At 39.9% G+C, this 26,667-nt stretch overlaps 1 long non-coding RNA gene across 3 annotated transcripts; it reads right to left on the reverse strand.

Annotated features, from left to right (window-relative positions):
- Positions 1–4,825: 4,825 nt before the first annotated feature.
- On the reverse strand, positions 4,826–8,992 carry LOC125499056 (uncharacterized). 3 transcript variants are annotated; one of them, XR_008970012.1, is made up of 4 exons: positions 8,018–8,973; positions 7,557–7,668; positions 5,709–5,768; positions 4,826–5,159 (listed from the first exon to the last, which is right to left on the reverse strand). It is a non-coding gene; the product is annotated as an uncharacterized LOC125499056 (long non-coding RNA). The 3 variants fall into 3 exon arrangements; XR_008970014.1 differs by having other exon boundaries at positions 4,826–5,200; positions 7,557–8,992; XR_008970013.1 differs by having other exon boundaries at positions 7,557–8,977.
- Between the last annotated feature and the right edge of the window lie 17,675 nt (positions 8,993–26,667).

Genomic DNA, 26,667 nt, shown 5'->3' on the forward strand with positions numbered 1-26,667 from the left:
GTCCATGACAAAGAGATTGGTCCCACGTTTCGTACCCCTACTTAAAGAGGTGGCCACGTGTAAGATGCACTCCAGTCTCAAGTCAGGACCAAGAGAACAATGCAATGGTTGGATAGATTTTCTGATGACTAAGATCCAACACTATCTTTCAGCAAGCTTTTTGGAAGGACAAAGCACAAACGCCCCAGGGTGACCTCACACATAGAACATGTGCTAATGAGGCAAGCTAGATTGTCCTTATGGTGGCTTTACAATTGACATGCATATGCAACCAATATATTATTCAAAGGCGTAAATGAAGAATGAATCATATTTTTCAAGTTTCACCCACTCATTTTAAAAAAAATTATTTTTTTAAAAAAATCCTTCACAGTAGAGTCGCCAAATTATAGGCGTGGATTTTTCAATTCATTTAATGCCTACACGCGGTGTGAGCGCATTTATTTGACCACCTTATTGTTAAGGTTTTATGAAAGATATGTTTTTCAAAGAAGTCGCCAACAATTCTTTATAGGAATAATCATAAACCTAAATGGCTATTGGATATTGGGAAACCGTAGGAAAAATTAGGGACTTATCCAATATAGATTTTCCCGTTATGATTCCATAGATGGTCAGGAACCAAAAATGGACTGCCCATTTTAATGTCGCTTGATTTTTACATAGATCATCAAAGCATATTGGAAGATAGAAAGATGATGGAGAGAGAGAAATGGAATGAAAGAATGTATATTTGTTTAAAAGTTTAGCTCTTAGGAACAAATCTGAATAACCTACATGCATGCTGATTTTTTTTGGATGCGCGTAGACCTAATGTATGTATGCATGAATTTCTGGATGCAACCGAACCTAAAGCATGTATGCATGACTCAATCTATGCATTTGAACATTAAGGAGCCTACATATCTCATAAGAGAGAGTCTGGTCGCTTGTAGTTCAGGACTATTAAATGTGGAATGCATGATATGAAATGGAGAGCATGGATGCAATGAGACTCCTTAATGTTCAATTACTCTAGTTATGCATGAAGTGTATGAACCATGGACTATGCAATGCAGAGGGACTCTTGTATGAATGCAATCTTAATTCAGATGAAACTCTAATGACTTAAGAATCCTAGACTTGATAGTCTTCTAGTGACGTTAGAACTTTAGATTTGACGGACTTTCAAGGATGCTAGATTTCTAATGTGCATGAAACTCTAGTGGTGACCTAGACTCGTAAATTAAATGCTAATGGATGGAATTCTAATCGATTCAGACTCCTAAGATTGAAAGAATTATAATGGTTTTAGACTCCTATTATGCATGAATTCTAAAGGATTTTAGACTCATAGGATGGAAAAATCCTGATGATTTTAGACTCCTATTATGTATGGACTTTCTATTGACTATAAACTTTTAAGATGGCAAGAATTCTAATGACTCTCAACTTCTTAGATGGGTGAACCTAGACAGAATTAAGACTCCTAACATGGATAGAGTTAGATGAGGTGAATATCTCTAAATGGAGTGAAATAGGATGAACCTAGACATATAGGTCAGATAAACTTCTAATAAAGTTAGAATTCCTAAATGGATGACACTTTTAAAGCAAGATGAACACTAAAGGAATCCTAAATTATGTGCACCATAAAGGATGGATAATACACATAAAAAGGTATCATATAGGATGATGGATGAATTTTTGAAAAAAAAAAGAAAGATGTGTGATAGGAAAAAAGATGGAATGAAATTTTGAGAAAGGATAGGAGAATAATTTTCGAAAAGGGATAAGGATGAATTTTCAAAAATGATGGAAGATCATTTATTTTTTAAAAAAGATGGATAGGATATATAGTTTCGTAAAGGGACATATGTGCATGAGGATTTAGGAATCTACAAGAAGTTAGTGAAGCAGCAAACACGACGCTTGCGTTTGACGCAGACACAACACGCTTCACGCAATGATTCGCGCTACACATAGTGTCCGCGCCAAGCGTCGATTATGCGAAGACACGATTTTTTAGTTATCTCCAATTCACGAAGGCCAATGGATAACTGAGTATTGTATATGTATTATTTGTGGAACTCTTCTCTAAGATAGTCCCAGTCATTCAGCTTGCTCTTATTTATTGAGCTGAACCACTTGGATGGATGTGCATCCAAGGTCAAGGAAAATACATAAGCAAATAGGTCCTTGCTCGTGCCCTTAAGACTCATAGAAATTGAGAAAGCTCTCAAATGATCATATGGTCTTCCACCACCTTGAATTTAGGGAGGTCACCCAATGCAACCTTTTTAGGGAGCTTTTCCCTCAGTTCAGAATCAATGATGTCATGGCCATAGCCTGGCTCTCGAGTGCAGGAATTAACTTGATGAATTGCTCTAGCTTTTCAAACCTCAGATCCGTCTCAGACTTAATAGGAGGTGGTGGTGGAGTGTCGCACTGTTCTTCTTCTTCAGTGAGTTTTTCTCTCATTGCCTTGATCTATTTCTCTTATTCCATAAGACGAGAGTTCATCAATTGAAGTTGAGCCAGAATGGCACTGAGATGTTCATTAGTGCCCCCCGTTTTCAGATGATGATTTAGAAGAGTAGAAGGATTCATCAGAAAAAGTTAGGATGCACTTTACGAGTCCGAGAGTAGGTCAAACTTGTTACCTCTCGGTTGGATATTCCCAAGTTATAATCTCACGACCTATTTTGAACAGAAATCGGATGGACCTCGTAAATTTCAAGAAACATTGTTTTCCAAATGAGAAATGGAGGTGAGAAATGGGAATAAGAAATAGAAATGGAAATTGAAATGGAAATGATTAGAGATGTGTATGATTTTGGACTAGTATATTCTTGACTATGATGAAGATATGAGCCTAACTAAATGCACATGCAAACATGGACTGGATTGGACTATGCAAGTAAACTGAGTGATTGGACTTTGCTGAGTATTATAATTTGCACTTACAATAAGCAGAGTAGACTCAAAACATGGTAGACTTTAAAGGTGTTTAGACATAGGGGATGAATTTTATAATCCAAAGACTGGCTAGGGTTTACATATGATGCAAACTCGGCCTAGAGAAATTTTATAGTCCTAATATTGACTTTTACAGTCCGAAGACTAACAATGGTTTACATATAATGCAAACTAGACCTGGGGAAATTTCATAGTCCTAAGACTGACTTTTGTAATTCGAAAATTGACGAGGGTTTAAATATAATGCAAACTAGACCGAGGGAAATTTTAGAGTCCTAAGACTGACTTTTATAGTCTGAAAACTGATTAGAGTTTAAATATAATGCAAACTGGACCTATGAAAATTTTATAGTCCTAAAATTGACTTTTATAGTCTTAAGACTGAGTTTTATAGTCCGAATACGGACTAGGTTTTACATATAATGCAAACTACACCTAGGGAGATTTTATAGTCCTAAGTCTGATTTTTATAGTACGAAGACTGACTAGGGTTTAAATAAAATGCCAACTAAACATAGGGAAAATGTATAGTCCTAAAACTGACTTTTATAGTTCAAAGATTGACTAGACTAGGGTTTACATATAATGCAAACTAGACCTGGGAATTAATTGCGCCTAAATGGACCTAAGATTTAAATTGGACTATACTTAGATTCGAATAGACTTGGACTAGACTTCACATAAAGATGCAAATGGATCTAGATTTTGATATGAACTAGACTTATATGGCATAAGATCGCCTCTAATGCTAGTGAAATGTATGGATTCAATAGACGGGCCTATGATGAATGAAAAATGGACTCTAATGCTTATGGGGGTAGAATGAATGCAAATGGATTGGATTGATTTGTTTGGATTGTATGAAGGCGTTTGGACTAGGCTTAGAATTTTCAAAATTCATTTTTTTTTCAAAAGAACCCCTTATTTTTATCTTGTGTTAGGAGATGATGGATTATAAATATTTTCGTAAATGTCTGATATGATGATCTTTAGTAAATGCTTTTGAAAGAGAGTAGAATAGAAGAGGTGTAGGATTGATTTTAAAATATGGATGGTTTTGGAATTGGTTGAATATCATTGGGTAGAATTGATATATGTAAGATTAGATGGACAGCGGGGAAAAGGTAGACATATATGCAGGACTATTCTTACTATACAATGCAGTTTTTAGGACAAACTCGACCTTGTACGAAAAGACTGATATTTGTTTTTGGAATTAAGTGAGACCCCTAAAATGACCATGTTTTTCGCGAATACAGGGGACCAAACATAGGATTGACCACCACGACGACCAAATTAAAGAAAAGCATGTGATGCATCGACTGCGTGCCGCACAACATTGTTGCACACAGAGTATCGTCGTGCGTCTGGCGCGAGAGTGGTGCGCTAGGCGCAACTTAATGCGCTTGGCGCACTACTCCCTCGACCTATTAGGCTATGTTTTGTCCAACTGCCGAACTTTTGTTTGTTTCTAGACGCGATTTTTAGGTACGGTGCATATTAATGACAAGATAGGCAAAAATTGTAATCACAGGAAAATGTCATATATTATCAATGCAAAGTTCCAACAAAGTCCAGTTTTATATTTAAAATTGTTGTCAGGTTTAGGTTCAGTCTGAAAATTTTCGTAGAAAAAAACCTCAAATGCTCCGATTTTTTAGGCTACAAATGCTCCGTATTTGACGCGTAGCAGACGTCGTCCGAGCATTTGAGACTTCTACAAATGCTCCGATTTTATCTTAAAAACCGGAGCATTTATGTTGCAAATGCTCTGTTTTTAAGATAAAACCGGAGCATTTGAGCCCCTAAAAATTTTTTTTTAATTTTTTTTTTGGCTTTTTTTTTATCCTAAATTGATGGACAATCATTTACATGTAGATAAAAGTTTCATTTCTAATATTTTTGTTCATAAATACAAGATATAGTACAAATAAATAACAATTAAAATTAAGGTAAACTAATATATCCATATGAACATATTCCTTAAATGTTATAAGGACATCAGATTTTCTGGAATCCCATGCACCAAAACTTAATTTACGCCCTACCATTGGCTCTTCAAATGACCCCTCCTCTCCAAACCATTTATTAGACGAATATCCGAGAGATCAACCAAGGTTGCTTGTGTCTATTTGCTGATGCAAGACATTTTTCAAGGAACTTGTATTGCTCACTACCTGCCCTCCAGTCATGCTCTGTATCTGCAATACAGAAATGGAACATTCCATAATCTATTGAGTACCTGAACATTAAATCTTATGAGTTTTCTCAAGTTTAAATTTGTTATTAAGAGCTGTACAGAACTTTAAGCATTATAACGCAATTTTGCCTACCAAAACTTAGCTCGATTTTTGGCAGGAACATAAAATGTTGTTTCAGCAGGGACACCGCATTCACCACCAGAATCATTATTTGCATAAAAAGATCCAGAATCTGGTACGTCACGCTCATGATTACCACTGAACGTACGATTTGGTCATCAAGGTGAGTAGAACATACACCTTAGATATACGATTAAAGTCTTCTAAATTAAGGTTCCGTTTCGAAAATTTCATGTCAGAGCGCTCAAAAGAGAGGAAAATCAAGCTATTATCAATAACAAAACTTGGGTAGAACTGTAACTTGGACAACTCAACACAAGAAACCGAAGTTTAAGAAGCCTGGACGCAAACCAAGCAACTAAGAACGCATGCAAACCAAGCAACTAAAGACCACATCCATACCAAAAGAAAATAAAGGAGGATACACACCTTCTTACTCGTTTCCTAAAGCTCTCTAGCAAGGATGCATTTATCAAGTATCAGATAAACCTATACAACAATTTAAAGATAGAAATAAGAAAGTCGAAAAACGCAAGAAAAAACCATAACGCTAAAAAAAATAGGTAAACACACAACACTGGCTGCATCAGACTAAAGATCTGGGTCATTAAAATACAACATCAATGATGGTTTTGGTCTCCTTGTCAACAGAATTGTGTCAATTTATTAGGAAGAGCTTATGCAAGTTGCAAAACCATATATTTTCAAGAAAGAAGGAAATGTTACTTCAATTGGACATAAAGAAGGCAACAATATTCTGGCAGACGAAAGTGGCAAAGTGAGACAGTTGTTTTAGTGGAACAAGCACTGTAACTTCCTCGTTCTAGTACATTTAATGTGCATTCTCAACAGTTAAAACAGATTCATGAAAATTCTTCACTAGAAAGATCACCTGAAATCCATAATTCCAATATATATATTCCTTTTCCACATTAACCTTGCATCATATAAATACGACAGAATGCCGCCTGTAGCAAACTGATTAGAAACTTCCAAATGGACACCTTCACATACACACCTTTTAAGATAGCTGATTATTCTCAACAGTACATTACACTAATTTACCAAAAATGAAGCCTATATTTTAGTTCTCATTAACAAAGGAGCTTAAAATATATTGATAAGTTGCATGATTTGTTCTGAGTAGTGGTGGCAAAAAGGCTTTTAAATTTTCCTCAGGGTAGTGCACAGAGTAGTAACCAGAAGTAACTCTCAAAGCAATACTGCCAAAATTCAAATAAACACAGGTTTTTCTAAACCTTGTGGTAAAAAAAGTCCACTCATCAATATGCTTATCAACCCTAACAATTCTCAATAACATAGTTTTGAGTGAATTTACAAATAAAAATAATCTCTTTGCAGATAAGCAAGCAAGATACTAACAGAAAAAAATTGCCCTTGTAGCATTGATGGAATGCAGCTGGTAGATACAGAAAACGCCAGACTTTTTTTTTTCTTTTGATGTTTAGCCCATCATCACATCACCAATGTATAAATAATCTTAAGGTGCACTAAGGCATAGTGGTCCTAGTGCACCTGGGCGCACCTTGGTGCGCTTCACTGAACTAAGGAATTTTTTTTATTAAAATTGATGAAAAATTTGTGCAACTCTTTCAAATTGCATCACCTAGCACAAAAAAGCGCTTGCCCCAGTCTCCATGCGCCTCACCTAATAATGTTTTTATAGCCACAAATGTGATAGACTTTCATAAAAGCCAATCTTATTGTCACTAGTTCACTTCCTTGCACTAAGCCAATCAAGAACCCCAGCCAAAACCATACACAAGGCACGAGACACAAGTATGGAGCATGAATAAGAGAAATACTCATTATGTTATATCTAAATAATCTTAATATTACAAATACCAGCCACCACTATGAATGGCTGAAAGCCTAGTTATAGGCAATTATTTGTCACATAACAGGCTAAGGGCCATAACCAGTTGTTTACTCAGATCAAAAGATGTCTACAAAAGCTTAATATAGACTATGTCTCACATGTGGTGCACTCGAAGTAAACTTTCTGCAAATACTGAGATAATATTTTTGGTATAAATAAAACCATCCAGAATGATGATTCACAATGCATAAAATTCATCATAATAACAATTTAGATATCCCTTATTCGAGCAATATCTATAGTTATGGAAGTACAACACCAAACGGTGTCATAAGAAAATACACATAGATGTGACGGCCACTCTCTTGAGACATAAAAAAATTCTCCATTGACAAAAAAGAGAACCACAAAGAAAGATATGATGTAGAAATACTAACCCACAATGACAGTCTCTACCACAGGAAGAACTAGATCCTGGAGATTGACCGCATGAGCAAAAGATGCCATCATCCTCATGGCGCCTCGTTGGCTTCTTAGTGACATATATGTCTAGTTTTTTCAAGATAAACAAAAGGAAAATAAAGGATGCAATGCTTGCAAAACAAAAAGAAGATATGTGGATTGCAAAGAAAAACAGCGGCTGAATAGAAGTAAAATTGGACAAACATAAATTATTTATAGTCATTCTTCAAATCTAGACAACTACGGCCCAGCAAACTATAATTATCTTTTGCAAAGATTGCTTAGAAACATATATAAAAGTCTAAAAAGGTAGACGATAACTGCAGTACATATCCCTTCTAGAAGTATAAGAATCGGATTACAAGATCTTCTACATATTTTCACTTATGCACAATCATGGATAAAAAAATGCATGAATAAATCATTTGATGGATACTGCGTTTTATAAAAATATATGGAGCAGACTGCCATTTATTTGACCAATCTGGAAGTTCAAACTCTACAGGATTTCCCAACTGCTTTGCCAACTTGTTGAACACATCCCCAATCCCAATTTGCTCTGCAGACTGGTAGAATAAAGGCAGCAGAAGTAAAAATGACAAACAATAAGGAGTAGAGCTATAGGGAAAAAGAGTAGATCAGTAACAACTAAAGTTTGTAGCTAATTAGTTTTGAAACCAAACAAAAAAATATCAAGCTAACTATGGCTCCAGCTAAAAAAAACTTCATAAAAACAAAAGGAAGAATTAGATTAGTACAGAAAGAGAGGACAAGTTTAACACCATATACTTGTATGTTTATATGGACATTTCTCAGGATACTTGATCCACTTTGCTATGTGGAAAATGCCCTACTATCCCTAAGTCATCAAACTCCACTTACGCCACTAATCCTAAAGAATACATCAATACAATGATGCTCCCGGCTCAAAATGAGCTACTCGGAATTCACTAGAATAACATTAAGTCATCGAGATTGCAAATGAACCAACTTGAGATGCAATGACAAGAGTCAGAAGCTCATCAAAAATAAGCCCGGAGATTCTTAGAAATCAAAATATGGAAATAAATTAATAGAACATTTTTGTGGGGACACGAAATGGAATAGGTTTCTAATTCCTTCAGAATATAGTGTCACATATGAGGACTTGTCTTCTCATAATGACTTTGAATCAGAAGATGAAAGACTGAGTTTAAATTATCTTAAAAGTGTGACATAGGAGACAGAGAAGGATTTTCTTGTATGCCATCACAATTGATTACAAGTTTAGCTTCTCCTGAACACGATGCATGTGTGGGAGAACACATAAGTGGAACCTAGGTCATAACTGGGCCATCTATTCCATGCAGACGGGTGCCCAACATAGAGGTAAGAGTATCCAGTTCTCTTTCCACATAAGTAAAAAGATATCAAGTAGGAAGAGAGCACTTACTCCTATATACTTCAAAAGCAAATAGGATATTTTAAGAGCTGAAAAAGGGCATCAAGAATGAAAAGACAAGACTCGAAAAGGTTCCTAAATAGGCATAGATATCCCCCCCCCCCACCCTGGTTCTCTTTTACTGTGAAATTTTTTTATTTATTTTTCTTTTCATTTCTGTTACGTAGTATGAAACTAGTAATTTAATGCAACAACTCTCAACTTCAGGTTCTTAATTTGGAGACTCGTGCAACAATGATTGGACTCGAATCCCGATACTGAGCTCCGATTAGCCACCTGCCAAAAAGGGACCACCCTGGAGGTTTGGGTGGTATTCCCCCTCCGATGCTTAAGTCAGATATCAGGGATATGAAGGAACTTTTAGAGAGAGAAAGTAGAGAGAGAGAGAGAATTTATGGCAGAATAACAATACTATGCTCTGAAAAACATACCTTTCCCCTGATTTCAAGGACTATTTATACTGTTTGAAATGACTGATGTACCTTGATGTCACCCTAATTTGAGAGCATTTGATTGGCTAAGCAATAACATGGTGACACGTGGCAGGTATTGATTGGTCATCACACCTCACCTTTATGCAGGAGTATAAGATGCTTTAGCTGGGCGTAAGTATAGGTTTGGGCCATAAGTGTGGTTTTCGTACATCTTTTTCCTCAGAAAAGTGTACTTTAGCCCACATAATTTCCTGACCCATGTACTTTACCTTCATAAGCTTGCGCCACATGTAAGGCTAGGATGAAGCCACGTGTCATCTTGGTAGCCCTTAATTTTTAGGCTACAACATTTGCCCCTTAAAAGAGGAAGTTACCATTTAGGCGCCACATTTTACTGAGCTTTTTTAGGGAGAGAAATTTCTCCTGTCCAAGATCTTGTATACTGCTACTCTGTTCGTCCGAAGTTTTGATTCGTCCTTGACATTTGTCTGAACTTTCTCTACAGGTATTTCCGCATTTATTTCCTTTGTATTTTCACGCATATTTTCAGAAAATGGATTCGTCCTCTTCATCGAACAATCCCGGCCGCTCAGGGGTTGGTACTAACCCTAGAATAGAGGGCTTGTCTTCCTCGACATCTTCTAGAGTTGGACCTATCTCGGCCGGACATGCATTCTTTTTCTTTAGTCATGGACGACAAAGTCAGATGACCCAGTCTTTACCTATGCAGGGTAATCTGGCACGCGTCAAGCAAACAGATCGTATCAGATGAGGAGTTAACCTGTCGGCCTCCAGCTCAGAAATGGAGGAATCTACTAGACGGATTCCCGCTGATGGAGAGCGAGAAGTCCAAAGCGCTCGTCCTGCCAACCCAAATCCTTCTCCTGAACTCGTCCACGAGGAATCCGATGTTCGGGGCTCTCCAGACCCCAGCCCGTCCAAGCCAAGGACGGCCTCAGATGAGTCGAACGAAGCTGAAACCTCTTCTAACCCGGCTAGCGACTCAGACGAGCCGTCCAAAACCTTCCTCCGAAATAAGGCGTCGTCTTAGCCCCTTATCTGACCCTAGATACATCCTAGCCGAAAGAGGCTGGCTAGGCTAAGTAGGTCCTCACCTTGAACATCTTTCTTCTACCATACCCATGTCGGGGTATCGGTTTGCTCTTCCTGGCCGGGAGGACACTATACTTAGTGCTCCTGTTGGCCATTTCGCTGTTTATCGGCTGGCTTTAGATGCCGGGCTGGGATTTCCATTGCACCCCTTCATCAGCCGCCTCCTTTATTACTGTAACATAGGACTTAACCAACTTGCCCCAAATTCATGGCAAAACATTTTAACCTTCATAGCCGTCTGCGAATTTAAGGGCGTTGATCCGTCCATGGCTGCCTTTTTCCAAATACATTATGTTTCCAAGGTTCCCAAAACTGTAGATGGGGCCTGGTTTAGTGTTTGTAATCGTCAAGGCTTCATGACGTCTTGGGACAAGACGTCCAAGATGCATGCCTGGAAAGCTAAGTTCCTGTTCGTCCAAGCACCTAACGAGGTGGTGGCCAGACGGTACCGCTATACTAGCCAGGCTGCTACCAATTATGGACGAACATCGTCCTTCCTGGAGCTGGAAAACAGCTCAGCTGAGCAGTTGGTGGAATACTTCAGAATCTCGGAGTATTCCATCAACGACGTCTCCTTCAAGGGTTCGTCCAATTGGATCCCTTTCAAGGAGACGTTTTACAATGACGATTTCCTGGTCGCAGCCGGCTTGCGGCGGGCCGAGGATAGAGGTATACCTTGTAATAATTTTTAAGTAAATGCCCTCGTCCTATATTCATGTTTTTAACCATGTCTCTTTTTTTTATGCAGACTCGGCCAAGGCGAAACTCAGAAGATCTTGGAAAGGAGATATGAGTTCGTCCAGATTCACAGACTCCCTCTAGAAGGAGTTCAGCAAGACTGGTGCTGAAAAAGGACAGACACTCTAGTATAAACTTTTTTTTTTTTGCCGGACGAGTCTCTTCTTTGAGGAGCAAAACGTCCTGGATTGACCCTGGATGAGTTCCCTCTCTATGAGGCATAACGTCCAAGGTTGATTTCGGACGGCTTTAGCCTTTAATGGACAGAACGTCCTGAATGAAACTTCTGGACGAGCTCCTTCTTCGAAGGACAGAACGTCCAGAATTTACTTCTGGACGAGCTCCTTCTTGGAATGACAGAACGTCCAGAATTTTTTGCCGGACTCCTTCTTTGAAGGACATAACGTCCTGATTTTTCTTCTGGACGAGCTTCCTCTTTGCGGAGCAAAACGTCCAGGGCCAGTCTTGGATGTCTTCCTTTCTCTTCTGATTTTTTATTTTCGTCTTATATTTTTTCTAACATTTTCAGAAAATTCCCCAACGTCCAAGGCGTTGGCGGAGAAGGCGGCCTCCAAGAAAAGACCGGCCACAACTGGTGAGGCACCACCACCCAAAAAATTCAAAGGCTTCACGACCAAGAAGAAGAAGCCCTCCCGGCCGGCACCTAAGGTGGTGATTTTTATCCCAGCTGAGGATGAGTCTCCGGCTACAGAGGAGAGGGCCATGATTCCTTATGCCGGCCCTTTTGACCAGACTGCTCCTCTTCAATCTGAGCAACCAGAGGCAGTTGCTCAACTGGACGGGTCTGAAGCTAAGTCTGCTCAGCCGGAAGCGGCCTTAGACGGATCGGCATATACTGGGACAGTCGCCAAGCTGGTAGGCCAGATGCTGGAGGCATATAGGACGACCTCCCGTTCTTCTGGTGAGTCTTATTACTCAAACGCAGTTAGAACCTGACGGTTGGCGGGCGGGCAATGAGTCCCTCCAACCGTCAGACTGTCGTTATACCCGTCCGAAATACTGACGAGTCACCTCTTTCAGATAAGGGAAAGGGAGTTGCTGAGGAAGCTCCAGCCGGCTCTCCCACTCTTTCGGACGATGAGTCATCGGCTGCTTTTTCGAGGATGACATCGGTCGACCGTGAGAAGCTCAAGCAGGAGCTTTTCAAATGATTCCCTGAACCTTACATCAAGGGTTTGATGGGAGCCTAATCAGGACATGTTGGCTACAAGTCTCAACTGGCTGTAGAGGTAAATTTTTCTTTTTCTTGGACGTTTAAATTCTATACTTAGATATATTTTTTCAATTTTGCAACCGTCCTAACACTTTTCGTCTTCCCTTTGACAGCTCTTTGCTCGCAGCTTTATTACTGAAGACTGGGCAAGGCAGCTGAGGAAAGAGAACAAAAAACTCGTCACTGACGTTACCAAATCTGCCAACCATGCCCAGTATTCCATAGCCGAGCAGGAGCTACTGCATCAGCAGTCGAAGGTGGCCTGGGAAAAGCGGTCAGGCGAGATGGAATCCCAAATCAAAAATTATCTCCTCCGGCTGACCAGTTTCTTGGACGAGAAGGAGGCTCTCTAGGATGAGAGGAATCTAGCCTTGCTGGCAGCAGCGGAACTCAAAAGAGAGAACCGCTATCTCCGAGGGAAGAACCATGTGCTAAAGATGGAGCTTTCGGCTACCGATGAGGTGGCCAAGGAGGCTATGACCGAAGTGATTGAAGCTTCGAAAACCTGGGTCGTGCAGGCCTTTGAAATGCTGGCCAAAGAGGACGACATCCCTAGGTACGTTCGCCGGCTAGAATTTCAAGAGAGCCTGCACAAGGCTAACATTAAAGGGGAGGAACCCCCCGTCTTCCAGGAGTCTTCAGAAGATGAGAGGAAGACGAAGTTGAAGCCCAAGACGAAGAGAACAACACTCCTCCAGACGCTTAACTTTCCCATTCTCCATCTTGGCCGCATGCCTCTTGTACTTGTAGTTTTTTTTTCAATTTCTTACTTTTGTAATTTTTAGATTAGTTTGTAATATTTTCTTTTATCTATAAAAGAGTTATCTTTTTCCATATCCAATGCTTTGTACTTATAAGCAATGGACGTCTTGTTTTTGGTCAAACATTTATGCCTAAGTACGAAAGCAACTCGTCTTAACACATTTAATCTGATCCAATGTCTCTCATTGGCCGAATAGTTCAAAACATATTTCAAGACGTTTATCTGATCAATGGCTCTTATTGCCGAAATTTCAGACGTTTATCGACGCCTAGTTTAATACTTAAGTTTTAAAATGTTAAGTTAATAACTGGTTCGGCCTGAATTTTGGCTATCCTTCGTTTTGACAAAGACTTAGTTATTTGTAATAAATTAGGTCCCTATATTCCCCCCCCCCCTTCTTGGACGAAGAGATCTTAGCGACCTTTCTTTGTTTCAAGAAGGAAAAAGACCATAATTTGCTCGATAACTTGGACGTTTTATGAAGGTTCTTGTAACCCGTCCATCTTCGTTAAATTGTGAAATAACTTGTTCCTTTACTAAGGTTGTCATTTCTAAGTATGGCTTTTGGACGAAAAGTAGGATACCTTTACTAAGGCGTCCTAATTCCAGCCGAACTTGTTTAGAAGATGTTTAACTCTTTAAGTAAACAAACCACTGGCCGATTCATGTACTTATCCTTAAGGATGATAACATGTTGGCCGACTCCTAATAGAAGGTGTTTTTACTTGCTGCTCTGTTTTATTAGTCAGCTTTGGACGATGGTATGTATTTTTAACTTAAACAAATAAATCAAACAGAGAGACAACCATAGGAGGGAAATAGAACTGTATTATATGAATTTTGCTTGACGGATAGTCAAGGTACATGTATACATTTCTGCTTTTTTCATTGCAAGCACTAAGAAAAGATTACACTTTCAAGATATCTTAAACAAAGTATTTTTTTTCAAAGTATCAGAATTCCACGTCCTAGGAATGGAACGACCGTCCATGTCTTCCAGACGAAAGGTGCCATTCTGAACTACTTCGACAATTTTGTAGGGTCCCTCCAGTTAGGAGTGAGCTTTCCTAGCTCCTTAGCTCGGCCTACTGCTTGCATCTTCCTCAGGACGAGATCCCCCTGCTTCAGTGGCCGCCTTGCTACTCTTTTGTTAAATTCTCTAGCCATTCTTAACTTATAGAGTTGCATCCGTAGCAGCATTGCCCCTGATTTCAGGAACTAGATCCAAGGCCGTCCGAAGAGCAGCCCAATTGGCGTCTTCTGAGTACATCATCACTCGCAGAGTTGGTTCCTCAACCTCAATGGGAGAACGACCTCTGATCCATAGACGAGCATGAATGGAGTTTCCCCCGTTAAGTTTTTGGCCGTTGTTCTTATGGACCACAAGACCAATTGTAACTCTTCAACCCATAATCCCCTTTCATTATCTAGCTTCTTTTTGATTCCGGCCGACAAGATCTTATTAAAAGCTTCGACCTGCCCATTAGCCTATGGATGAGCTACTGCAGCAAAGTGAGCCTTGATTCCTTGATCGGCCAGCCATTGACGAAGCTTGGGTGTTTCAAATTGCGGTCCGTATCAAAGACAATGGACTGGGGCATACCAAACCTTGTGATGAGATTCTTCCAGATGAACCCTTTGACGTCGTTGGGGGTAATGCCTCTCAGTGGTTCTCAGCCTCCACCCATTTGGTGAAGTAGTCAACGGCTACTATTACAAACTTTTTATGGCCGGCGGCTATAGGAAGGGACCAGTATATCCATTCCCCATTTGCAAAGGGAAGAGGAAATAGGACAGGAGTTAAGTAATTGGACGGCTTCTGATAGACGTTGCCATGCCTTTGACAACTATCACATTTCTTTGCGTAAAGCAAGGCATCCTCCTTTAAAGTCGGCAAAAGTAACCAGTCCTTAAGCGCTTTTTCTCCTAACGCCCTCCCTCCAATGTGGGACACATGCGCCTCATACAGCTCTTTCAGAAACCTCCAACCCGTTCTTCCTACTGATCACTTGAGAAGTGGCCGGTTGAAGGATTTTTGTACAGAGTTTCATTCATTACTCGAACCATTTGTCCTAGCCTTCATACTTAGCTTCTAGGGGATCAAGGGGCAACCGGCCTGTCTTCTTATATTCAATAATAGGGCTCATCCATTCATCTTCTCGGCTAAGAAACAAGACTTCCTTGGCATCAATGCTCTTGGCCGCCTTGACCTCCCAGAACACGGTTCTAGGCACATCTCCCTCAGTTGAACTGGCTAGCTTGGAGAGGGCATCAGCTTGATGGTTTTCAGATCTTGGCACTTGATCTAGGACGAATCGTTTCAAAGACTTAACCTCCTCTTTTATCAGGGTCATATACTTACTCATAGACGCCTCCTTGCATTCAAAGTCTCCGTTTACTTGGCTGACCACCAGCAGGGAATCAGTTTTTACTTCAATTCCAGAGCTCCTCGCTTGCACATTCTGATGCCGGCTAAGAGGCTTCATACTCTGCTTCATTGTTTGAAGCCTGGAATTGGAACTTCATAGCATACTCAAACTTGTCCCCTTCTGGTGACTGAAAGATGATCCCGGCTCCACATCCATTAGTAGTGGATGATCCGTCTACCATTAGGGTCCAATGCCTCTTTCTCTCTGTAGGGTCCTGGACGTTCTCTACTGTAGGCCGGGTGAGCTCCACAATAAAGTCCGCCAAAGCTAGCCCCTTAATTTCTTTTCTGGGCTCGAACGTCAGATGAAACATATTGAGCTCTATGGCCCACTTCAACTTTCGTCCGGATGCGTCCATCTTATGCAACACTTGCCTTAACGGCTGATCAGTATAGACTAGAATACTGTGAGCAAGGAAATAGGGTCTCAACTTTCGGCTGACCATTAGCAGCGTCAGGCCGAACTTCTCTATTGATGAATACCTGCCTTCTGCGTCCTTTAGCACATGGCTAACAAAATAAACGGGTATTTGTACTAAGTCTCTCTTAGCTAGGAGAACAACACTTACCACGAATAGGGACACGACCAGGTTATAAACATACAACTTTTCCCCTTTGGCTGGGCTGATAAGCCTAGGTAACTGCCGAAGATGGTCTTTAACCTGCTGAAGTGCTTTCTCAGCTTCCTCTGTCCATTCAAACTTTGCATTCTTTTTTATGGTCGCAAAGAAGTGACGACACTTGTCGCCTGATTTTGATAAAAACCGTCCAAGAGCGGCCAGACATCCCGTCAAACGCTGGACCTCTTTGATCTTGGATGGAGAGGTCATATTCAGAATTGCTTGAATTTTGTCAGGGTTGGCCTCAATCCCTTGTTGATCGACCAAAAACCCTAGAAACTTCCCGGCCACCACGCCGAACACGCATTTCTGCGGATTAAGTTTTAACTTGTACTTTCTCAAGGTGATGAAGGTTTCTCTTAAATCTTCCAAGTGATCCTTTTCCTCTCGGCTTTTGACGATCATATCGTCAATATAAGCCTCCATATTTTTCCCTAGCTGTGGCTGAAAGACAGTATTGATGAGCCTCTGAAATGTGGCCGGCGCATTCCTCCGGCCGAAGGGCATCCGAAGCCAGCCATATAGCCCTTTTTCAGTAATGAAAGAGGTTTTATCCTGATCATCCGGCCACATAGGAATTTGGTTAAAGCCTGAGTAGGTGTCCATGAAATTAAGCAGTGCATGCCCTGCTGTGGAGTCAACCAGCCGATCAATCTTGGGCAGCGGGAAGCTGTCCTTGGGACAAGCCTTGTTCAAATCTGTGTAATCAACACACATCCTCCAAGTACCATTCGGCTTGGGAACCATACATATTGGCCACCCAATCCGGGTAATAGGTTTCGCGGATGAATTTGGATTGGAGCAGCTTCCGAACCTCCTTATCAACTGCTTGGTTTCTGGCCGGCCCCATATGCCTTTTCTTTTGCCGGACTGGCTTTTGCCCCGGCTCAATGTTCAACTTATGCATTGCCACTTTGGGATCTATTCCCGGCATTTCTTCCATATAAGCAAAAACATCTTCAAACTCTCGCAGCAACGCAACCAAGGCGTCCTTGGTTTCAGAACCTAGGACGAACCCAATCTTCAATGTCCTCTCCGGACGTTCTGGATTTAAGCAGATTTCCACTGGGCTCTCTACTGGCTCTGGACGCTCTAGTCCCAAGCTCATGATAGCCATAACTTCATCGATGGATATCTTCTCTTCTTATAGCTAAGCATTCCTTTTCTTGCTAGGTAAGAGCATGGACGGCTTGCCCTCTTGGAGGGGCTTTGCCTGTGCCTTCTCTACCTCATGCTTCAACTCACTTATATGGCTTTTCAGTTTCTCGGCCAGCTCATCTTCCATGGCCTTTGGCCGTTCTGATCTCTCCTTCCATGATGATTTTTAAAGTAGTAAGATAGCATTCTCTTCGCTGCTGGTCTCATACAACGACCCAATTTTTCCACTATCACACTCAAATTTATGAGCATCAGATGAGTCACAATGCAGCTTTGATATGATTTAAGGTAGGTCGTCCGAGGATGACATTGTATGCTGTCAGATCTCGTACTACCAGGAACTTCATGAAGAGTGTTCTTGCAGCTTCTTTGTCTCCAACTCTGACTGGTAGGGTAAGAGTCCCCATAGGATGAATTACCCCTCCGCCGAAACCAATGATAGGATGACTAACAGGAACCAAATCATTTTCATCAAACTTTAATCTTGAAAGACAATAATCTGCGTTGATGATGTCGGTAGAACTTCCAGTATCAATCAGGATCCGTCTTACCCTGAGATTAGCAATCTTCATCTCCACCACCAGCGGGTCGTCATGAGGTGCTCTTATTTTTCCTGGATCCTGCTAACTGACCACTATCTTGGGGAAAGGATCAGCCTCAGCCTGATTGGTGAGCATGACCTGGCTGAGTTCCCTCAGATAATTTTTATGGCCGCGAGTTGTAGGATCTCCGGCTGCGAATCCCCCTGAAATTACCATTACCACGTCTTCATCAGTACTTTCGTCATCTTTCCTTCTTCCCTGACGATTATCTTTTTTCTGGAATTTCCTTCTTGACGGGAGTAGATAAGAGTTCATTTTCCCTTTCGGGCCAAATCCTCCAATGCTCTCTTGAGATGCTTGCACTCATTCGTCTCACGACCACAGTCTTTGTGGAAATGACAGTACTTACTTTTTGTCCTATTTCTGTAGGGCGTTTTCATCTCTGCCGGCGCTTTCAATTCATGTTGATCTTTGATTTCCATGAGAATGGAATACTGATCTTTGTTGAAATCTATGGGCCCAACTGAGGCTGCCGGCTCAGATCTCTTGCTCCTCTTGGACGAGGTGGTCATTGTAGTCATCGCCCAAGTTTCAGCTTTCTTGGGGAGACTCTTTTTTGGCTGGATTGCCTCTTAAGTTTTCTTCGCCTCTGGCTGTTTGGCTTCTGCACAGACTTTCGTGGCATGGATGAATGCTTCGGCTTCCTTCAGAGCCTCTGTTAAAGTTGTTATCTTCTTCTTCACTAAATCAAACTTAAAGCTGCCAGGTCTTAGACCTCGGATGAAGGCGTCAAACGCCACTCCAGCATTCAGATCCTAGATCTGCAATGCTTCCAAATTGAACCGCTTCACACAACTCCTTAAGGCTTCTTTAGGCCCTTGAACCACCTTTCTTAAATGCATACTTGTCTTCTGCTCTTGATGGTTGCCACAAAATGGTTGGTGAACAAGATACTAAGCTCAGTGAAATTATTCACCGATTTAGGAGGTAAATTGTTGAACCACTTCTGCGCCACTCCCTTCAATGTGGCCGGAAAGTTCTTACACCATGTAGCGTCATCAACACCCTGGACGTACATCTAGTGTTTGTAGGCTGACAAATGATCGTCTGGATCTGTGGTACCATCAAAAGGCTTGATCGTCGGGAGCATAACCTTTGGGAAAGGAGGAGACTCCATGATTCTGACCGAAAAGGGAGTCGGCCAATTAATCTGGAGTGCCCCCGCATGTCCCTCAGTGGGTATGTGCTCCCGGCGGTACTCCTTCAATACTGGGTTTGAAGAGGTATTGGCGACGGCCTGATGCCTGTACAACATAGGTTGCACCACTGTTTTTTCTTACCTTGGCTGAATAGCCGAAGGTCCATGACCTCTTCCTGCTGTCTTAGATGGAACTCTCAAAGAAGGATCCTTCATGTAAGGAGTAGAACCTGAGGCTGAACGCTGAAACGCAGCAGCCTTCTTGGCCTCCAGATACTCCTTAGCATCTGTCTCCATTATGTGACCAGTGGGGGGGAATGTTGTCCCCTGGACAGACTACCAGCTTCCAGTCCATCTTCCTCCTTGGCTCGCTGACAGCTGGCTGCTTTCCCTTAGAAGGTGGCCTAGAGAACTCTGGTCGTGGTGGCCGGCTGGTCCTTGGACGACCTTCTTGAGACTTTCCCTTGAGCGACTCAGCAGCCTCTCTTACTGGGCTTATCTGAAAGAACAGCATGTTGTTCTTAATTTATACTGTTTGAAATGACTGATGTACCTTGATGTCACCAGCATCTGATTGGCTAAGCAATTACATGGTGACACGTGGCAGGTATTGATTGGTCATCACACCTCACCTTTATGAAGGAGTATAAGATGCTTTAGCTGGGCCTAAGTACAGGTTTGGGCCATAAGAGTGGTTTTAGTACATTTTTTTCCTCAGAAAAGTGTACTTTAGCCCACATAATTTCCTGACCCATGTACTTTACCTTCATAAGCTTGCGCCACATGTAATGCTAAGATGAAGCCACATGTCATCTTGGTAGCCCTTGATTTTTAGGCTACAACAATTTCTATTTTAATCGCTAAAAGATTATGTCCGGCAATACTAGGTTATCATTGTCATATTTGAATCTCTAAGAGACCCTTAATTGGATTCTAACATGATGCAAATTCATCTGATCTGCATAGACAATGAACTCTGTCCAATGAAAATATATACCTAAAAGCACCTATAATGTTCAATAAGTACTCATACAATAACTAAACAAACATAATATGCCCGTTCAAAGCGGGAAAAAAAATAATATTTCTGGTTTTCTTTCTTTTTGGTGGATAATCCGTTTACTAATAGTCAATTGCACAAAAAAAAGAGATAGAGAGAGACAAAATGAAATAAATTCAGCCCTAGATTTGTTCAACACTTCTGTATATTAAAATTCTGATTTTTCGCACATTACAATAAATCAAGGCATTCAAACCTTGTTGATTGATGTAGATTTAGCTGAAACAATATAAAAAAGACCACAACAATTTCATATTTTTTTGCTTCAATTTCAGAAGCAAATAAAAAACCTAAAGTTGGATTAGAAGACAACCTTAATTCCAAATCAAGCCCTAAAACAGCAAATGGAAGAGGGGTGAAACTAGAGGACTTGAGAGTACAGTGGATAGGAACAAAAAAAACTCTAAAAGTTCAGGAAAATAGAAGGAAAACAAATTAATTAATTTAATCTTGGAAGAACTTTGCTGTTTATTATCCATCAACATAAAAAAAATACAAGCAATCAAGAAATTCGTGCAGAAAGAAGCAAAAATCGAAAAGCCCTAATTCGATTTCTAGGGTTCGAGTTTTCGAACCAAATTAACCAGAAATCGGAAAAAAAAAATTCGAGCCACTTACTTGTTTTAGTGAAGAATGGGGAAAAATCTGATTGCAAGAATAATTTATTCAAAGCTCTTGCAGCAAAAGAACAAGACCACTAAAATCAGAAAAAAGAAAGATAGCAAGACTTGCATAAAACAACATCAGCTCCATATTTAAAGCAAAAATAATGAAGTAATTAAAAGGAGAAAAAAATTCAAAACTTCAGCAAATGAAATGAACTAGAGAGTGAGAAAACGCGGCGACAGAACTGAAAACCTTAACTCGCAAACAAATAAAATGTTAGCTTTGGTGATGCGTTTTATTGGCGATGGTGTTGGTGGCCGGTGGCCGTTGGCGTTGGTGGCCGGTGGCCGTTGGCGTTGGTGGCTGGTGCCCGTTGGCGTTGGTGTGCAAAGAGAAGGCAAGAGGGAGAGAGAGAGAAACCCTAATTTATTTTCCTAGGCTTGTTCTTCGTGAGAGGAGAGAGAGAGGGGGAATGTGAGGCTGAGAAAATATGAGAGATAGGGGTTGGGCAGGTTATGTGCAAAAGCGATTTGACAAAAGACACTTCACAAATGCTCGGGTTGACTAACCGGAGCACTAATTCACAAATGCTCGGGTTGATTAGTCAACCAGAGCATTTGCCATTAAATGCTATGGTTGACTAATTAACCCGTAAAAAAATTCACAAATGCTCGGGTTGATTAGTCAACCAGAGCATTTGATAAGTAGCAAAAGTAGTTTTTTCCACTAGTACGTAGCACAAGGAGATGAAACTGACAACTTTGGTGAAGAAAATGTCACTAACATTACAGAAGCAGAGTTTTCCAACCTATTGAAGCTTATTTCTGCTCAGCAAACAGAAGCTCCTCCCATTGATGCAAATATGGCAGGTGTGCGCCTTATCACCTGTGCTACATCCAAATGGATAATTGACAATGGGGCAATTGATCACATTTGTACATATCTGGCTTTGTTTAGTTCATATAAGAAGTTTACAAAGCTGCCTAATACTATTAACATAATAGATGGGAAGCAAGTAGTTGTTGACCACATTGGCACCGTTGATTTTCGCAATGGTATTACATTAGAAAATGTATTACAGGTACCAGTATTGAAGTTTAATTGAGTTGCTAGATGAGCATCCTACTGACCATCAATGTCAACTTGACAACTCAGCTGATTCAGCTCTACTTGCTGAGTCTACAGATGCCATGTTGTGGCACCTCAGGTTAGGGCATCTTCCCTTTAATAAATTGCACCTTATCAATCCTAGTATCATCAATCATGTCGTCTATGACACTACATGTCAAATTTTCCCTAAAGCTAAAAAAACAAGGTTGTCTTTCCATGCTAGTTCTACTGTCACAACTAGTTGTTTTAAGTTAGTCCATGTAGATATTTGGGGTCCTTATAAAACTAAGACTCATGATGGATATACTTGGTTTCTTACTATTGTTGATGGTTTCTTAAGAAACACATGGACTTTATTGATGAAGAATAAAAGTAATGCAGATGGCATTCTTAAAATCATTTCTAAAATGGTGCAAACACAATATAACACTTGTGTTGAATGTTTTAGAACACATAATGCCAAGGAATTTTGTAAAGGAGATATATTGGATTTGTTTCATTCAAATGGTATTAAACATTAAAAGACATGTGCAGATAGCCCTCAACAGAATGCAGTAGTAGAAAGAAAACACTGGCACTTATTGGAAACAACTAGAGCATTGCGTTTCCAAAATAGAGTGCCATTGAGATTTCGGGGTGAGTGTTTGATGTTTGCTACACACCTTATCAATAAGATGCCTTTGAATTTTATAGGTTTTCACTCTCCGTATGAAAAGTTAAATGGGAATAAATCTAATCTTGGACACTTAAAGAGTTTTGGCTGCTTATGTTCCATTTCTACTCTAAAGGCATATAGAACCAAATTTGATTCAAGAGCACAATTTTGTGTACTTCTTTGCTATTCCCCTGGTCAGAAAACATACAAGGTTCTCTGTCAATACTGGTAAAATTATTATCACAAGAGATATCATCTTTCATGAACATCATCTTCCTTTCCCCTATTCTACTTCTTTACCTAAACCATCTTCTCCCATGCATGTATCTACTTGTCAATACACCATTTAACATGGAATGTGATTTTCACATTCCAGAGCCACTTAGTTTTCCTAGTGACTCTTCCACTACTCCTACTCCCTCTTCACCTTCTTTGTCTTCACCTCCTAGTCTCACAAACACATCTTCTAGCTCCACAAACACATCCTATCCTGGCAGATGCACCATCAGCTTCTTCTATAACCCACATCTTAAATGCTCCTATACCTCCTTTTGTTACCAGACAATCCACCAGAGTTAAGACCAAACGAGCTTACTTGGATTCATATGTGTGTCTTGCTGACAATGTATCTGATCATTAGTATAATGGTGTTCAATTTCACCAATTGCCCTCTCCCTTACAAGCCTTTATTAACGACACTACTGAGATAACTGAACCATTCAACTACTAGGAAGCATCACATCATTCAGGATGGTTTGAGGCTACGAAAAAGGAGTTGGATGCTTTAGATGTTAATCATACACGGGACATGGTGGCTTTGTCGAAAGATAAAAAGGTTATAGGGTGCAAAAAATAGGTTTATAAGGTGAAGTTGAAGGTAGATGGCTTAATAGAGAGACTCAAAGCTAGGCTAGTGGCCAAAGGGTATACACATATATATGGTTTAGACTACAAAGAAACCTTCTTTGCAGTGGTGAAGATGAAAACTATAAGGTGCATGTTGTCTATTGATGCTTGTCAACATTAACCCTTTCATCATCTAGACATAAATAATGTCTTTTTACAAGGCAACCTTCTTGAAGAAGTGCGTATGAAAGAACCAGAGGGCATTCATAACCTAGGCAAGCTTGTTTGCAAACTCAACAAGTCTTTTATATGGGCTTAAGCAAGCCTCAAGGCAGTAGTTTGCTAGGCTTCATGGAAGTTCGATCAACAAGGCTACCAACAATCAAGAAATGATTATTTATTGCTTTTTAAAAAGACGGATTCATACATCATTGTGGCAACAATTTATGTGGATGACATAATACTCACAGGCTCGGATGAAAATGAAATTTTGAGGCTTAAACAACATTTACATGATACTTTTATTATCAAGGACCTGGGAATGTTTAACTACTTTCTAGCCATTGAAATTACTCACACATCTGCTGGTATTATTATCTCTCAGAAGAAATTTAGCAAAGAATTACTTGCTGAGTGTGGCTTTGATGTGTCAAAGATTGCTAAAACATCTCTCATGTCTTCTCTGAAGCTTACCTCAAATTCAGGTGCTTTGTATTCTAATATTGAACACTCTAGAATTCTAGTTGGGAAACTCAATATTAGATTTGAACCCCCTATGAATAATCAAATACCTTGAGCCAACCACATGGGTTTTATTTATGGCTCATTTTGCTAATTATCATTTTAATGAATAGTTTTTCCATTTTTGGGGGGAGAAAAAAATATGATGGGAAAAAAAATTAGTTGGTATGAATTATCACTATGTCATCTTGATCCTCGTACTAAGCCATATGAAATAGAATTTCAAAAGATAATTCATTTATATGTTTTAGCAAATCAATTCCCAGACGCTACTACTGACCAAAAAGAGTGACTAAGTCATATATACCAGGTGTAAATGCTCCAGTAAAAATTGAGAACCCTGAAGGACAAACCAAAGTTGCTAATGAGTCCAAAGCATGCCAATAACGTGGTAGACCAATCAGTTCCAAATACAAGAATCCTCGAAAAAGGAAACGATCAATACTTAAGGCATGCCTGAATAAGAAATTCAAGTACCTGATAATGAAAGATTTCAACAAATTATATTATTTGGGATTACATGGAACCAAAATACAATCGATGTCGATGATGTTATTGCATGCAATGTAGCATTAGTTGTTATAAATGAGAATAAGGATCATGAACTAAAGTCTATTCAAGAATGTAGAAAAAGTTATGATTTGAGGATGTTGTTCGTGTTTGTTCGATTTGTCCGGAGAGTACTATACGTGGATGTGAATACATTGAAGAATGCAATGAATTACATTCATTGTGCTTTGACTCGATCCGTCCTTGATGGTGCTAGTATCATCTTCGCGCTAATCTTCCAAGAGTAATATTCTATCTTATAGTTGTACAAATGTTGATTGTTGCATGGTATGTTGATTTAATAGTAACTTTTGTTATTAAATCTTGCCATAGTCGTCATTGGATGCTCCTTGTCATATGTCCTACGCTCGGGATAATTTATGTCTTTGATTCCCCTAGCATACACAAGGAGCGGATGTGAAAGATTAAATCGGCTATGATATCGTAGTTTGATAGATTTGATATAATCTAAATGGATTGAAATTGTAATATAAAGCAAATAAAGTGTAAATCATTCGATGTTCTGTTATGTAGCGCTTTTAGGAGGTTTCGGATGAGCGACAACAAAGTTCGTCGGGACAAGCTTCTTTGGAAGCGTGCTGAGGTATAATAGACTTATTTTATTCAAATAAAAGCCTATGTTACTCTCATTATACGATAAATTTTCTCATTTTCTTAATACTATTGATAAAGTGTCGCTCTTGCCGCTGCACAAGTAACTGCTCTTGTCTCCGTGTCCGCCGTTCTCTTATCCGCTTGAATAAGCTCACTCTTGGTTAGCTATGAACAAGGAGTGAAGAATGGCTAAGGCCAATCATTTCTTTAGTTCCATACTCTATCAAGTTTGAAAGTAAACTACCCACAACAACAAGGGGGCGAGAAGTGCGGTTTTTTTGTCATGCGTAACTTTTTTACGTACTCACTTTATATTCTGGTTCGAAGGATTTCGATGACGTATGTTTTTGTTCACTTACAATTCATTTCATATATTATTTAACTATTTCAGGCTAGCTAACTTTGGTCAATTCTTTTCAGGTTTATCGTTCCTTTACCTACTATCCTTATACAGAAGATCAAATAATGAGGTGAAAATAAGTGGGCAAGATACTTTATTGATAATTGCATTGCGTAGGTTAGTTTATGTTAATTTCCTTTGTTTCTCTATCTTTACAACAAATATAATTTAGTGCAACTTGTACCAACCAACATTATCATACTTGGCAACGGTAGCCAAATTTACATTTATAAATATAGAACTAAGAGTATAGTAAAGACACATCGAGTAATTGTATTACATTTAGCATTGCTCTTACTATTCTCTACATTACAAAAACACCTAGACCAAGCTGTAACATCTTGACATTGATAGTGGATTGGTGGACTCATAGCCACCCGTGGTTTTTTACCCTTATTCCTTGGGGTTTCCGCATCACCATCTTCGGTGTCTTGTCTCCATTGTTTTATTTCTTCCGCGGCTAGTTACTTCTCTTTGTGCTAGTTGTGCGCTGTCCATAGCTATAGATCCTCAGCTCAGTTTTGTCTGTGCAGAATTTGGCATAAACACCTATTATATCAGCATCACAGTAAGAGGTATAAATACTAGTATATAAACTGCAATACAGACTAGGTATAATGCTTTTTCTTCAATTCTTCGTTTTTATGCTTGGGAATATTGATTTTTATCAGCATTAATCATCTCATCATGCAGGAATACGGTGAATCCCTTGAAGTACATGGTTGACATTCCAAAAATCAATCCAAACCGGCTCGATATCTTGTTGAAAAGCAGGTTGTTCAGCTACTGCAGAGTTGCTGCTGGAGTGCTGGAGTGCTGGAGTGCTGGAGGTCTA

The sequence above is a fragment of the Beta vulgaris genome, chromosome 6 (genome assembly GCF_026745355.1).
Source record: "Beta vulgaris subsp. vulgaris cultivar EL10 chromosome 6, EL10.2, whole genome shotgun sequence".
Lineage (NCBI taxonomy): Eukaryota > Viridiplantae > Streptophyta > Magnoliopsida > Caryophyllales > Amaranthaceae > Beta > Beta vulgaris.